This window comes from Capra hircus, chromosome 8 (assembly GCF_001704415.2).
Source record: "Capra hircus breed San Clemente chromosome 8, ASM170441v1, whole genome shotgun sequence".
NCBI classification, from domain to species: Eukaryota; Metazoa; Chordata; class Mammalia; order Artiodactyla; family Bovidae; genus Capra; species Capra hircus.
This window is the reverse complement of record NC_030815.1, coordinates 7,585,851-7,602,986: the sequence shown is the minus strand read 5'-3', so window position 1 is coordinate 7,602,986 and position 17,136 is coordinate 7,585,851.

Here is a 17,136-nt window from a genome sequence, read left to right as displayed (position 1 = left end):
TGAGCAGTCTCTGGAGGTCTGACCTCCACTCAGAGGAGACTGACTTGAAAGCAGGGTGGTGTTTATATATGTATTATGACCAGATGGTGACAGGATGCCTGGCTTCCAATCAGCCACCATCTCCTGGCTCAGGAAGTGAAATCAAGGTCAGAGTCAGACTGATATGCAGAGAGTCCAGGCAAAGTGAAATCAGCGTTTTGAAATTTTTAATTTATTCTTGACTGTGCTTGGTCTTCATTGCTGCGTGGGCTTCTGTCTAGTTGCAGAGTAGGGGCTGCTCTCTAGTTCCAAGGCACATGTTTCTCACTGTGGCAGCTTCTCTTGTTGTGGAGCACCTTTCTAGGGTGAGCGGGCATCAGCAGCTGGGGCTCCTGGGGTCTAGAGCGCAGGCTCAGTAGCTGTGGTGCTTGGGCTTAGCTGCCACCACGGCGTGTGGGATTTTCCCGTGTCAGAGATCGAATCCGTGTCCCCTATGTTGGCAGGCAGATTCTTTACCACTGAGCTTCCAGGAAAGCCCCAAATCAGGATTTTTTGTTGTGATAAAATACACCCAAGATGGACCATCTTAACTATTTTCAAGTGCACAGCTCAGTGGTGTTAAGGACACACTACTGTGCCACCTCCGTCCCAGTCCATCTCCAGGAGGTTTTCATTTTCCCAAACTGAAACTCCATCCCCGTTAAATCCTAACTCCCCCCCCCCGCTTCTCCTCAGCCCCCGGCACCCACCCTTCTACTTTCTGTCACTGTGAATCCGACTACTCTAGGAACCTCGTGCATGCGGAATCGTCCAGCATTCACCCCTTTGTGGCTGGCTTATTTCACTTCACATAACGTGTTCAAGGTCGAACTTAGGAATTTTAAGAATCCTTTGCATCAAGTGCTTCAGCCTGGTGAGTCACCCGCTCTGCTGCGGGATCCCACACTAATTGGCCTGCACTAGATAACCACCCAAGAGCCCACACCGGCCTGGCCCTGTGGACCACACCTCCAATAGAGCCGTGCCGTGACAGCAGCTCTCCTTTTTTCGTCTGCACCCTTTCAAACCTCGCTAAAGCCCCCAGGTGTCCAGATTACTTTTCTATTATTTAAGCACTTTTAAAAATTATTATTATTAATCCCTGAAGCATGCAGGATCTTATTTCCCTGACCAGGGCTTGAACCCATGTCCCCTGCAATGGAAGCACAGTCTTAACCACTGGACCCACAGTGAAGTCCCCCGGATTACTCTTCACTAACTTGCTTTGGAGGATGCTTCCCATGAGGGCTTCATGGGTCCCTTAATCTCATCAGGACTAAATATATCCCCAACCACAGAGGGGCTTCCCAGGTGACTCAGTGGTATAAAAGCTGCCTGCCAAGCAGGAGACTGAGGTTCCATCCCTGGGTGGGGAAGATCCCCTGGAGAAGGAAAAGGCAACTCACTCCCGTACCCTTACCTGGGAAATCCCATGGAGAGAGGAGCCTGTTGGGCTACTGTCCATGGGGTCACTGAAGAGTCAGAAGCAACTTAGCAAATAAACAACCACCACCACCACAGGGAGGAGGGGTGGGGGTTCCCTTGGGGCAAGCATCCTTAATTAGCAACTCCTGGATCTGGAGGTTCTTGGTCGCTTTCTGTAGAGCTGGGCAGTTGCGGCCCTTATTCTAGTGCCTGCTTGAGCCATCCACTGAAACACACACCTCTTGCTTCACTTTTCCAGAATGAAGATGACTCCTGGGGCCTCCCCACCCCGCCTCATGCTGGCTGCCCCACCATCTGGCTATCTGCCTGTGCCCACCTCACTGCTCGGGGAAAGAACCTCTGTCAGCCATCCCTTGAGGGGCAAGGTCACTCGTCCCCCCTGCCCACCCTCTGGCTGCCCCGCCTGCCCGGCAGCCCCGCCTGCCCGGGCAGCCCCGCCCTGCCCTCCCGGGAGCCCCGCCCTGCCCTCCCGGGAGCACAGGCCTGGGATTGCATCACGCACACCTTTAGACTGCCAGCGCCACATGGGCAAGGACTCTGCTATTTGTCTTGGCTACACCTTTTTCATTAATTCCCTGCTGCCCTCGTTTACGGCCCCATAAAACGACAGGATTAGAAAGAAATAAATAACCAATTGGCCGTTGGTGCTCCCCTTAACAGGGGAGAGGTTGGGAGGGTCCTCCTTTCCAAGTCCAGGAGTGAAAATGTCACCTTTCACCTCAACAAGGTGAGGAGCCCAGGAGACCTTGCGAAGCTCACCAGGTCCCCTCTGAGCCTGGTCCTGTCTGCTTCCAAAAGGCCCTTCTCCCCAAGCCAAGTCGCCTTTATGACTCCTCTGCTTCTCCTGCCTCACCCCATCTCCCAGCCTATCCGTATCCCCGCGATCTTGTTACTTGTAACAAGGGAGTGGAAGCAGCTCTGGGCTTCACCCCAAACCTTCACCACCACCCCATTTTCCTTCCTGGATTCCAGATGCTAAAGTCCTCCCTTTTCTTGCTTTCCCAGGAAATCCATTCTATGGAGCCTCTCTCATCTTGTTACTATTAAGAACTGGTGGCGAATAAAACCAAGAGACCACCCCCAGAAGCATCCTCCTCATCTCCTTCCAAGCCCGGGGGTGGGGAACTGTGGACCACTCGCCCCAAGGGGCTTGGAGGGAGCAGCAGGACCAGCCTGCCCTTGTTCCCAGGGAGCCCTGGACCTCTCACACCCTCATCAGTCATCCTGACTCCCTGGAAGACCCAGGTGACAAACCTCATCACCTCTCTCTGTGGTGGAAGCCTCTCTTCCAGGACGACGTCCCAACTCTGCATTGTAGAAACCGCCTGCCTTTGCATCTTCCTCTCTGGCCCATTTGTAGAAAGTGAGGAAACCCTCTTTTCATAGGTAGTCACGCATGCCGCCGCCATCCCCTCCCGTCTGGGCCGGGACACTGACGTCCCCACCCTCCTCGCTGCTGCGTAGTTACCTCGCTGGGCAACACCAGGGGCCCCCAGGGCTTCGTGCCCAGAAGTCCTAAAAGATTCCCCACCTTACACAGAACGGTGCGCTCGAAGCCCTGAGCACGCTGACCCCAGCCGTCCCTTCCAGCACTTCCTCCGTGACCTCGGTGTAAGCACCTCATGCTACAACCAAGAGCCCCTGCTCATCCCTCAGAGAATGCGTGTATGGTGTTCACTTTTTTCGGGGGAATATGGACTTAAAGAAGGAAGAAATTAGCTTTAAAGAAGGGAGTTACCATACTGTGTCTGATGGTGGTGGGAACAATCCTGCAAAGAACAGGTGAGTCTAAAGAGAGAAGGAAGGTTTGCTGGAGCCACGTCCTTGAACATGGGGAAGGAATGAAGTCAGCCCACAAGGCAGGGAGACAGCGGCTCGTGTAACAGCAAGGACAGTGTGGGTGCGCCCGGACGGGAAGGAGAGGCAGACGAGCCCAGAGACAGGCAGGGGCTGGCAGCACACGGGTGGCCCCTGTTTTCTCAGTGACATAAGAGGCTAAGACAGAGAGCGTGGATGTTGGAGGTCTAGGGGGAGAGAAGGAACGAAACACAGGATGACAGCAACTATGAAAATAGATCTGCATCTGTGTAGCTCTTTTTCTCTGTCTACACACCAGCCCCCTCTCCCGCTGTGAAGCCTGGAGAGAAATACATCAGAAGGTGATAGGAGGCTCTGTCTGAACACGTGTTTTATGAGGGGTTCCTGCTTTCTTCTTTGCATATGTTTTCCAAAACATATCCAGTGAGTGTGAATTAATTTTACAGTTAAAATATAATTTTTAACGACAAAAATAAAATGAATCAAAGGCTGGCATCTGAAGGAGACAAAATGGTCACCTTAGAAAGTAACTTAGGAGGATCTTAAACTGGAGTCAGTTGAAGGGAGAAGGCAGCAAACACCTCAAAGACACTTGACAAAATGCCTCTCTCAAGCTAGTGTAATGTTACAAGCCCTGGTTGCCTCACAGACCAAGAATGGCTTAAAACTAAGACAGGGTGACGCGAAAGCACAGACAAGAAAATCAAAAATCCGCTGGAATACATCAAACCTAGGTGCGTCTGAAGACTGGGATTCTAGGCTTTTACTGCCCTGGCCCAGGTTCCATCTCTGGTGGGGGAACTGAGATCCTGCAAAGCCATGTAGGGAGTGGCCAAACAAAAATTTTTTTTTTAAGATACAATCAATGAAGTGAAAAGGCATCTTTCAGAATGACATCAAATATTTGCCAATTCTATTCCTGATTAGGAGTTAACATCCAGACTATGTTAAGAACTCCTACAACTCAGTTCAGTTCAGTTTATTCACTCAGTCATGTCCAACTGTTTGCAACCCCTTGGACTACAGCATGCCACGCCTCCCTGACCATCACCAACTTCTGAAGTTTACTCAAACTCATGTCCATTAAGTCGGTGATGCCATCCAACCATCTCATCCTCTGTCGCCTCTTTCTCCTCCTGCCTTCAATCTTTCCCAGCACCAGGGTCTTTTCAAATGAGTCATTTCTTCACAACAGGTGGCCAAAGTATTGGAGTTTCAGCTTCAGCATCAGTCCTTTCAATGAATATTCAGGACTGATTTCCTTTAGGATGGACTCTTTGGATCTCCTTGCAGTCCAAGGGATTCTCAAGAGTCCTACAACTCAACAACAGAAAAATCAGATCACCCCATTTAAAATGAGCAAAGGACTTGAACAGACATTTCTCCAAAGAAAACACACAAAGAACATGAAAGGTGCTTTCGTGAATCATTCAGTTCAGTTCAGTTCAGTTCACTCACTCAGTCATGTCCAGCTCTTTGTGATCCCATGAACCGCAGCACACCAGGCTTCCCTGTCCATCACCAACTCCCGAAGTCTACCCAAACCCATGTCCATTGAGTCGGTGATGCCGTCCAACCATCTCATCCTCTGTTATCCCCTTCTCCTCCTGCCCTCAATCTTTCCCAGCATCAGAGTCTTTTCCAATGAGTCATTTATTCGCATCAGGTGGCCAAAGTATTGGAGTTTCAGCTTCAACATCAGTCCCTCCAATGAACACCCAGGACTGATCTCCTTTAGGATGGACTGGTCCAATCTCCTTGCAATCCAAGGGACTCTCAAGAGTCTTCTCCAACACCACAGTTCAAAAGCATCAATTCTTCGGCACTCAGCTTTCTTTATAGTTCAACTCTCACATCCATATATGACCACTGGAAAAACCATAACCTTGACTAGACGGACCTTTGTTGGCAAAGTAATGTCACCAATCTTTAGGGACATGCAAATCAGAACTAAAAAATGAAAATAAATTTACACTAAACAGCTGGTGAAAAAATGCCAGCAGACCTATGCAATTTTGAAGTGCTTTATCCAGGAAGCGTGAGGCTGTTTCACTGTGGTGTTTGAAGCATGAGATGAGACTCCTTGCTCACCCTGTGCAAGTTCTGGGGCCATGAACTTGAGCTCAGGCAAAGCTGGCACTCTTGCTGCCCTCCTGCATCCCTGGGCACACTCGCCAAGGACCAACTCAGGAGCCGGGGTGGGAGGGGCTTGGTCCAGGCCTCCCTGCAGGTAAAAGGCGGAGCCCCACCCAGGTCTCTGACTCCACCTCCCGCATCCACTCACCACCCCCAACCGCCTTCCTGACACCAACAGACTTTAGAGGTCAGCAAAATCTCAGCCACCCCTTCACATCTAATTTCAGCCACCCTCCCTCACCACCTTCACCTCTCTGCTTCAGTCCATCCCTATTTCTTTATCTCCAAAACTCAGGCTTCGTGCTCCCCCGAGGAGCCTTCTCCATGATTGTTAGGGGTGCGCTCTTTTCTGCCCCAATTTGTTGCTGGTATGAGGCAGCAACTTCTCCCTTCAAGCCTGTTCTTTCCCACCAGGGCCCTTGAACCTCATGGACCAATTTTAAAGTCCCTCAAAGCTACAAGTCTTCTTCCATCAAGCAAGACATTACCTGTCCTCTCCCCTGGGGTAGTCTAAACATGCATCTGAAGAAAAAGACATTTATTGCCTAGACAGTTGAAGATAAGACAAGATTGTCTGTCTGCCCAAACGCCTTGGGTTGGGCCAGAGTTGCGGCATTGTCAGAGTGATTTTAGCACAGACTCTGCTAGACATGAGGCTCTTACAAACTCCAGATAAGGCCCTGGTCTTTATAAGGCTTGGAGGAGTGGAAGAGAGGCTGGGAGTTGCATGAGACTTGCCACTGTAGATAAGGAGGATATATATTTTGTTTAACCAGACCTGTCCTTTGGCTGGAAACCCCAATGAAGTAGCATCCATCAAATCCTTTTCTGATTTACATGAATCCCTGATTCCCCTGATAAGGAAAAGTGTAAGTCAACACAGCTCTGTTGTAATTGGGTGTTACCTGCTCAGATACCAGACTTTTTATCTATAGATTCTTTTGCAGGCTCTCTTTAGCTTTATCTGCTTTGTAGGTGCGACCAAATTATTGTGTGTGTGTGTGTGTGTGTGTGTGTGTGTGCATGTGTGTGTTCCAAGGACCTGTTCATGAATACATCCCAAAGAAATGCATCAGAGAATTAGTGATTGGAATCCAAAGAGGGGAAAAAAAAAGGAAGGTGGCAGAAAGATGATGAATCTATTTAATAATCATACCTAAGCCTTCCCATATTGTCTGCTCCATGAAGATATCCGCAATCCATCAACCATAACACGGGGAAGCCAAACTCAGGGCTGCCCTGATAAGAGGCTGACTGGGATAAATCACCCACACCTCCAGACTCAGTTTCTCCACCTATGAAAGGGAAAACTGTATGTACCACCATGTAGCTATCATCAGGATAAATGAGCTGTGTTTCACCAAGTGATCTTAAAACAGGAAGGCTGGCGGATTAAATAAAGATTTACAAAGAATTATGTCTAAATGATCGTTATGTATGATGTGCTTCGGGATGGTGATAGATGATGCCTGGAGAGATCGCCAGAGAGAACCTACTTCCAGTGGCTCATTTTCCAAATGGAAAAAACAAAACAAAACAAAACCACATACTCCCCTCCCCACTTTCCCTCTGCTGGTCAGGTCAGTATCCAGGGACGATAAGTTTGAGCTGCAAGTCACTGGTAGCTCAAAGTCCATCCTTCTCTCCTGAAGGGTGATACTTAGAATTTTTAGCAAGGCAGAGAATCAGCAAGGATACAATGTTAAGCAACCTGGCAGAATACAATGGGGGTTGACATATATACACGACTATGTACAAAGTGGATGGCTAGTAGGAATCTACTGTAAAGCACAGAGAACTCTGCTCAGTGCTCTGTGGTGATCTAAATGGGAAGGAAACGCAAAAAAAGGGGGACATATGTATACGTATAGCTGATTCACTTTGCAATACTGCAGAAACTCACACAACGTTGGAAAGCAACTATACTCCAATAAAAATTAAAACAAAAAAGAAACAGTACCTATACTACGATTGCAGTTGCGCTGCCTGTGTGCCTGGGGAGAGCAGCATTTCAACAGGAATGGAGATAGTCATGCTGGAGGGTGTGTTGTAGTTTACATTTTAGTCTCCAATGTCACTGCATTGGCGCTGGTCTCTTAAATTGTGACACTCTCTTTGCCAAAGTGTTTTTATGCAGAAGTGTGAAGGTGTACCCCACTGTGACTCCCCAGTCTCTTATCTTGCTCTCCCCGGTGAACTAGCTTTAAGTTAGGCATGTATTTCCAGACCTTTCCTAGCTACAAACCTGACTCTGAATGTTTGTATTGACTTTTTTTCATTGAAAAGGGGATGAGATCCTCAAGTCTCACTACTCAACAACCAGGAACAACCTGTCCTGGGACACAACAGTGTGTGTGGGGCGGTGGGGAGCATAGAGGATGGGGGAGGATGTACTCTCCACTGAGACCAGGAAAATGTGACTGTGGACCGAGGTGAGAACAGTTCATTCACCTTCCTAAGGGGAGACTTTACTCCCAGAAAAGCACTGACTCAGCCTGGTTCCTCCTGGCTCGGTTTCTTCCCCTTTAGCCCAAAAGCACCGAAGTGTGTTGGCCTGTGGACTCAGCCACCACTGATGAGTCAGAGGCCAGCTTGACGAAGGGAGGACTCAGAGGCAGCTGTAAGTCAGTGTGCGTGAGTGACCTGAGAAAAACAAATCATAAAAGAAGAACCCTGAGGACAGCAGGTGCAACGAGCAAGCACCATGTGGTCTGTATGTGGATTACCTTCCTGAGAAATCCACCAGGACCCAATTCAAACACCACCTTCATAGCACACTCATTTATGCTGAGCTCTGGGTGCTCATAATGGACTAATCCAAACCTTGGAACAGGTTTCTTTTATGAGCAGGTGCCCCAGTAACCCCCAAGTATAAGGAACCCACCCCCCATTCACACACAGGTGGCGCTAATGGTAAAGAACCCGCCTGAAATGCAGGAGATAGAAGAGATACGGGTTTGATCCCTGGGTCAGGAAGATCCCCTGGAGGAGGGCATGGAAACCCACTCCAGCATTCTTGCTTGGAGAATCCCATGCACAGGCGGCCTGGCGGGCTACAGTCCATGAGGCTGCAAAGAGTCGGACACGACTGAAGTGACCTAGCTCACACGCACGCATACACACACCATTCCCATCAACACACCCCTCCATCCACTGAGCCCAAAATTGTTGCAAGTTTTCTCCACATTCAGAGTTGCCACATTTGCAAATAAAAACTCTGGACACCCAGTTAAATTTGAATTTCAGACAAATAACAAATTCTGTTTTAGTCTAATAACAAAAGAATTAACATTCAAGTCACTGGAGCTCCAAAAGAGAAAAGGAATGGGTAAGGCTGAGAATAAATTTTAAAAATTTAAAAAATAAAAATTAAAAATACTTAAAATTTCCGAATTTGACAAAAGATATAAACGTGGAGATTCAAAAAGTTTAATGAAGCTCAAACAGGATAAATCTAAAGAAATCCAGTTCATCACAACCTATTTAATATAAAATAGACCATTTGAATAGCCCTGTAACTCTTAAGAAAGCTGAATTTATAATTTTATTCCAACCCCCACAAAGAAATATCCAGGCCCAGAGGATTTTATTGGAGAATTCTACCAAGTGTTATGAAGAAATCTCACCAGCTCCACACAATCTCCTCCAGAAAATATACATGGGAGAGACATTTCCCAAGGCATTTTATGAGGCTAGTGGTACCAAAAGAAAGCTGAGAAATACACAAAAGGAACAAGACAGACCAATGTCTCTCATTTATATAGACGCAAAAATCTTAACAAAATGTTAGCAAATAGAATACAACAACAGCTCAAAAGAATTACATACCATGACTAAGAGATTCATTCCAGAGATGCAAAGTCGGTTCAGTAGTTGAAAACTATTCAGTGTAATTCACCACATTAATAGGTTAAAAAAAGGTAAGTCATGAGATCATATCAATCGGTACAGAAAAAAGCTTCCCACAAAATTTGACAACCATTCATGATGAAACTCTCTGTAAACCAGAAACAGAGGAACATTTTCTTGTCCTGACAGAGAGCATTTACAAGAGACCTACAGCTAACGTCATACTTAATGTTTCTCCATAAAATTGAGACTAAGATGAGGATTTCCACTCCCAACCCTTCCGTTCAACATAGTGCTACCAGAAGTTCTAGCCGAAATAATAAAGCAAGTAAAAGAAATAAAAGGAATGAGGGAGAAATAAAAAGCGTGGCTATTCGCAGATGATACGATCACATAAATGGAAAACCCTGAAGAACCTGCGAAAGAAAGCACTCTGGAAGGCATAAATGAGTTCTGTATGGTTGCAGAATACAAGATCAACCATTAATTACATGTGATAAAATGACATAGAACTATACACATGGCACTATGTCAGTTTCCTGGTTTTGATATTGTGCCTCATGTCAGATGTAATCATTGGGGGAAACAGGTAAAGAGTACACATACTCTGCGCTGTGTTTGCATCTTCCTATGATTATATATGTATGTAAATCTGCGGTGTATCAGCAGCCAAGGGACTTTCCTGTGAGAAAAACCTGTGAAGAGAAGAGCTGTGGGGCTGTACTGAGTTTCCTCCCACGTCAGTACCATGTCTCTCTTTCAATTAAGCAGAGATGCCGGTCTGGGATGAGAACAATGACTGCACCGTCTTCCTTTTAAAACATGGAATGTCCAAGCAAGGCGTGATCATTTTGAATTTGATATAAATTGCTTGTCAAACCATAAGAAGAAAGGAGATTTAGTTTATTTGATTCCACAGTCTCCACATTTGTAAAGACCAATCAAGTCAACAGAATCATGGATTATTCTGTTTGTGCAGCCTAGGACTTTTTCAGTTCCAAGAGTCTAAAATAATTCAGATTAGCTTAATAAAGGCAGAGTTGAATCTACGGGATTAAAATATGTCATAAGAGTCTTCATGATCCAGCAGGCTCTCTTCCAAACGCGCGGCCTGAAGACATACATCCCACCAACTTTGGAACCCAGATGGAATAGACAGATGGATTTTTCAGGTTAGAAAGTCTCAGGAAAATTCTGAGTACATCTTCAAATCGGCCAGCTTGGGATATCTGCTCCAACTAAGCCACAAGTAACAAGTATCCCATAGGAAAGAGGATTCTGCCACTTGAAGAAGGGATGAGAGAAGTCAAGATCCAGGACCAGCCCTCCAAAGGAGTCCTCTCTGCCCTTGAAAGGGAAATTACCAAGTGGTCCCCACCCCTGCAGACTTCACTTTCCAAAAAGAGAAGCAAGATGAACCCAAATGCACAATTCACACATAAGCACGAGACGTAGGAGATCGGGTGGCGCCACCTGCCAACGCAGGCGACATAGGAGACATGGGCTCGATCCCTGGGTCGGGAAGATCCCCTGGAGATGGGCATTGGCAACCCACTCCAGTATTCTTGCCTGGAGAATCCCATGGACAGAGGAGTCTAGCAGGCTACAGTCCATAGGATCGAAAAGAGTTGGACACAGCTGAAGTGACTTAGCATAGCAGCAGAAGATTGCACATATGAGCACATTGAATCTCAGCTTTATGAAGACATGGGTTGAGTAAAAGGCCAGTAAAGGGTTACTAATGAAGTGCTGAGCTGGAGTGTCCTGAGGGGCAGGACTCAGACGGCTCTCAAGGGGGGAAATGCCCAGGAGCAGTTTCAAAGGAGGGAGAGGGCTTTGCCTCTTGAACACACAGGATTAATGGGAAGGTCCAGTGAGAACAATGTGAACACTTGGTGACTGTCACCTGTGACACAGTTGACTGTTGGCGTGATTTAGCAGGGAGGACAGGAGGACATCCCCAAGCTGAGGAGGACACGGTATCAGAGTCAGCCAGTTCAGAGAGTCAGCGGCACGGTGAGGAATGTGTCAGGGCTCAAGGGATTTCTGTGAACCTCGATAAATAAAAGGATACGTTTGTTCTCTACGCCCATGCCTCATTTCTGCTTTGAAAATAGGTTCATGTGCACCATTTTTTCTAGATTCCACATATACATATTAGTGTATATATGGCTGGTTCACTTTGTGGTATAGCAGAAAAGAATAACACATTGTATGCTTCAAAAGTATTTTTAAAAGATGAAGAAAAGGATAAGAAAACGTGAACATGGAGAGCTCAGGGTGGCGCCTGGTGAGGGTGAGAGCCCAGCGCAGAGCCACCATTCGAAGCCACGGTCCTGGTTCACCAAGTCAACATGAAGAGCAGGAGGGACCGGGTATGATCAGGTGGGAGGCAGACGCAGAAGGTGAAGCTGGAATGGGGTTAGACCAATACAACCCCAAGGGCCACTAGAACTAAAAAGTCTGGGACTTTCTCTAAGAAATTTTCAGTAAACCTGCTGCTGCTGCTGCTAAGTCGCGTCAGTCGTGTCCGACTCTGTGCGACCCCATAGATGGCAGCCCACCAGGCTCCCCCGTCCCTGGGATTCTCCAGGCAAGAACACTGGAGTGGGTTGCCATTTCCTTCTCCAATGCAGGAAAGTGAAAAGTGAAAGAGAAGTTGCTCAGTCATGTCCGACTCTAAGTGACCCCATGGACTGCAGCCCACCAGGCTCCTCCGTCCATTGGATATTCCAGGCAAGAGTACTGGAATGGGGTGCCATTGTCTTCTCCGAATAAACCTGCTAAATCCAATCAAATTATGACCCGAAAACATTCTGAGTTTAGATGGTGGTGATGGTTTGCACAGCCTCATGATTATACTAAAAGCCCCTGAACTGTACATTTTAAAAGGATGAATTTTACTGTTTGATTCCACTTATACAAGGTACCTAGAATAGTCCAATTCATAGAGTCAGAAAGTACAAGCATCTCCGGCTAGAAAGTCTCAGGAAAATTCTGAGTACATCTTCAAATTGGCCAGGGGCCAGGCGCAGGGTGTGAGGTGAGTTGGGGAGACGGGAATGGGGAGCTAGTGTTGTTATTAAGAGGGACAGAGTTTCCATTAGGAAGGTGAAAAATTGGGGAGATGGATGATGGTGAAAAGTCGAGAGTCGCACAGCAATGTGAATGTATTAAGCGCCGTTGAACTTAATAGTTAAATAAGATTGGAATAGTATGTTTTATATCATGTGATTTCTACCATGATAAAACAATACTTAATTTTGTTTTAAATTAAAAGAATGAATTTTATGATATGCAAAATGTATCTCAATCAAAGCTTGACAGGCTGGGACAGAGAAAAAAGGTCGGGACAGAGAAAAAAGGTCATAACAGAGTGGATATACAGAGCCAAGCCAGAGCCTGGCCCAGAAGCCACTTGTCTTCAAACTGTCCTTACCTCTGCCCACATCACAGGGACCTCCCGGCCCCAGGGGACACACTTACTGATAGTCCTGTCACAACAATGTAGGGAGGCCACCTGCCAAACACAGCACAGCCATGAGCTCCAGGGCCAGGTGGAGCGTTCACCGACGGTCAACACTTGTCAAGCAGCTGTCCACAGAGCTCCTGCCTGGACACAGGTCAGCATAGGTAGCCTGAACAGGGCCACTGGGCTGAATTCAAGCTTCCCCTTCTGTCCACAGTTAGTAATATTTTATTTATTTGTTCATCTATCCATTCATTCATCTGTGTGCCAGGCAAACATACTAAGTGATTCCCCTCTCAGGAATCTCAGGTTCACAGGAACCCTATGAGATAAAAATTATGTCCATACCCATTTCACACATTTGAAGGCTGAGGCTTGAAAAAATCCATTAATTTGCTCACACAAGAGTAAGAAATGTAATTTCTGGAGGCTATCTCTTAATCACATGTTCAATGTCAAACCACGGGGGAAAAAAAAGTCTTCAGAAGAAAAGTCAGAATTTCAGAGGGATCTGATGAAGGGGGAGGTGACGGTGGTGAGAAAGAAGACTGTCACTTTTCACCTTCCACAGTACTTTTAATTTTAGCAGTGGCTATGCCACACTTCCATAATAAAAGCTAGTTAAAAAAAAAAAAGTGTGTGTGTGCACGTGCATGTGTGTGTATGTTTGAAGGTCAGGGCGAGCAGATCTGTAATGAATATTCCTCAGAAGTCTTCTCTCTGACCTTCTCCCTGGGCGGGGGGGGCGGGGGGGAGGCGGGGGTGGGGGTTTGAGTGGTTTTTAGAGAGTTCTGGCTGGTTTCATCAGCAGTTAACATCATCTTCATCACCCCTGGGTTTTACCCTCTGCCCTAACACAGAACAAGCAGGGGTGTGTAAATGACAGTAAGTTCTTTGTCGAACCAACCCACGAAGGAGCAGCTGGCAGGGGGCTTCCTTACCTCTCTCCTAACCTGAGTTCCTGGGCACATCTCGCCACCCTACTCCCCATCCATGGGCGGTAAGGGAGCAAGGGCTCCCACCCTCCCAGGAAAAACCGGCCCTGACCTGGGCTGTATGGCCAGAGCCCCAGGCTAGGCCTCAGGACAACAGAGTTTCAGGTTCCCCAAAATACACAAAACCTCTGGAAAGTTTGAAACCACAGGGGACAAAAATGGGCTTGCCTCTACCTCACAAAAAAGTTCAGTAACATGGGAAGAAACAAAAATACAGGAGATTTCATGAATGCTCCTGTGATTATTTTTGCCGTTTAAATTTCTGAACATAAAAGCGTGCTGTCTCCGACTTGTGTTTCTTTCCTTGACCTTTTTGGCTGGACAGTGAAGCTGTGAGGGCCCCAACCTGTGGTCACGTGCGGAAGATGGAGGTAGTAGACAGCAGAGCTGATGTTGGGAGCCTCTGAGCAGGCATCGATCTGCCTGGATAGAACCCCAGCTGGAGTAAGTGGGTGCAGCTGCCTCAGCTCTTCACTTTTTTAGGGGGATGGAGACATCCTCTACCCATTTTAAATCAGAACTCCACAAGGGGTGGGAGAAAACAGCATGACGGGGACGTCCCTGGCAGTCTTGCCGTTAAGGCTCTGTGCTTCCACTGCAAGAGTCACGGGTTTGATCCCCGCTGGGGGAACTAAGTTCCCACATACTGCAGGGCCGAAAGCAAAACAACAAAACAAAAACAGTACGGCAGCTCCTCAAAAAATTTAGCTTACACTGGGCCACACGATCCAGCAATTCCACTTCTGTGGATATAATGCAAAAGAGCTGAAGACAGAACTAAAACAGATGTTTGCGCACCCCTGTGCATAGCAGCATCATTCTCAATAGGCAGGATGGCCATCCGTGGGTGATGGCAAACAAAAGCGTTATACATGTGCAGTAGAATACTATTCAGCCTTAAAAAGGAAGGAAATTCTTCTTTTTATTTTTTGAATTGGTGGAAAATTGCTTCATAGTGTTGTGTTGGTTTCTACCATACAACAATGCAAATCAGTCATAATTATATTAATACATATATCCCCTCCATTGGCTCAGACGGTAAAGAATCTGCCTGCAATACAGGAGACGTGGGTTTGATCCCTGGGTTGGGAAGATCCCCTGGAGAAGGAACTGACAACCCGCTCCAGTATTCTCGCCTTGAAAATTCAATGGACAGAGGAGCCTGGCAGGCTACAGTCCATAGTGTTGCACAGAGCCAGGCATGACTGAAGCGACTTAGCACACAGCACACCCCTCCATCTGGAACCTCCCTCCCCTCTTCCCAGCCCACCTTTCTAGGCCATCGTAGAGCGCCAGGCTGGGCTGCTTGTGCTATACAGCAATTTCCCCCTTGCTGCTGTTTTACACATGATCGTGTATGTAAATCGATGCTGCTTTCTCAGTTGGTCCTACCCTGCAAACAGCTTCATCCGCACCACATTTCCAGGTTCCATACATATATGTTAATATTCAATACGTGTGTTTTCTTTCTGAGTTACTTCACTCTGTGTAATGGGCCCTACTTTCATCCACCTCAGTACAACTGACTCAAATTCATTTATTTTTATGGCTGAGTAATATTCCAAAGAAAGGAGATTCTGACATAGGCTACAGCAATGGATATACCGTGAAGACACTGTGCTCAGTGAAATAAGCCAGTCACCAAAGAACAAATCCTGCATGCTTCCACTCTTTATGAGGTACTTGGAGTAGTCGAATTTAAAGGGACAGGAAGTAGAATGATGAGTAACAGCGCCTGCAGTGAGGAGGAACGGGGAAGTGTTATTTAACGGGGACAGAGTTTCGGTTGGAGAAGATGAAAAAGTTCTGGAGGCGAATGGTGGTGATGGCTGTACAGCAGTCTGAATACAATTAGTGTCACTGAACTGAACTCTGAAAAGTGGTCAAGATGGTAAATTTTATGTTATATGTGTATGTGTGTGCTCCGTCACTCATGTCTGACTCTGTGACCCCACGGACTGTAGCCCACCAGGCTCCTCTGTCCCTTGAATTTTCCAGGCAAGAATACTGGAGTGGGTTGCCATTTCCCAATCCAGGGGATCTTCCTGACCCAGGGATCAAACCCACATGTCTTGCATCTTCTGCACTGACTGGCGGATTCTTTATCACTGTGCTTGTGTCTACATACTGTATATATATAAATATATGTATCTACCATCATAATTGTTTAAACTTCATGAAGAGAGGCTACAGGGGAAAGGGCAGTCCTCTTGTAAAATTAAGAGATCCCCCCCAAAAGAGAAAGCAGGTATGACCCTGCCTCTGCATCACCGTCTTGTCCTGCTCGGCCCACACATTAGGAATTTTAATGATCTGACATCACAGGGAGTTGTACACTAAAATCTTCCTGTGGCATAGTTTCTACAAGTTATTTGGCAGGGGAAGAGTATAGAGACAGATAACAATAGTAGACACCTTATTTATCACTTCCAAAAATATTCATAACTAAAAATTCTTGGAAGGAAAACATATTCATCTTCCCTTATGGTTTCCCTTTTTTCCCAGGCCTTCATCTCTCTAGTTGCTTTTCCACCAAACATTTGTTCTTTAATTTCTGGCAGTTCTTTTACCTTTTCTGTTCTGGGTTTCTGGACTACACTTGGAAATAAGTAATAACTTGTCTTACTTATAACTTGTCCTTTCCTTTCCGTGCAGAGATTGTTGTAAGAATTCTGGAGACCGAGAAGAGGGAAATATGTTAAAAACATAAAGGCATTCTGTTTCTTCTTATTATTATTAAGAATTGCCTTTGGGGGACACTGACTCCACAGGAGAAACTTAACCTAAACAATGCCAGACGTGACAGCAGAGGATTCCACAGCAGACCTGTCAAGAGACCTGGTTTGCCTGGTTCCTCGAATCATGCTGCAGCTGCCTCTTCCTGTCTCTTTCTGTGTGCCTGGCATAGCCCGTAATTCCGGGTCACCTGGGGGACAGGGAAGTGTGGTGGCCAGCAGAGCTGTACCTCCACGCAATGTAAAGGGATGAGCTCCCCATCACAAAGGGTATTCAATTAGAATGCAACTGATCACATCACAGGGAATTCCTGCTTTGTGAAAGAGACTGAATTCTGAGGTCTCTTTCAATTTTAAGAACCCATTGATTTCTTTATTACTGGATTCAGTTCATTCGCTCAGTTGTGTCCGACTCTGTGCGACACCATGGACTGCAGCACGCCAGGCTTCCCTGTCCATCACCAACTTCCGGAGCCTGCTCAAACTCATGCCCATTGAGTTGGTGATGCCATCCAACCATCTCATCCTCTGTTGTCCCCTTCTCCTCCCACCTTCAATCTTTTCCACATCAGGGTCTTTTCCAATGAGTCAGTTATTCACATCAGGTGGGCAAAGTATTGGAGTTTCAGCTTCAGAGTCAGTCCTTCCAATGAATATTCAGGACTGATTT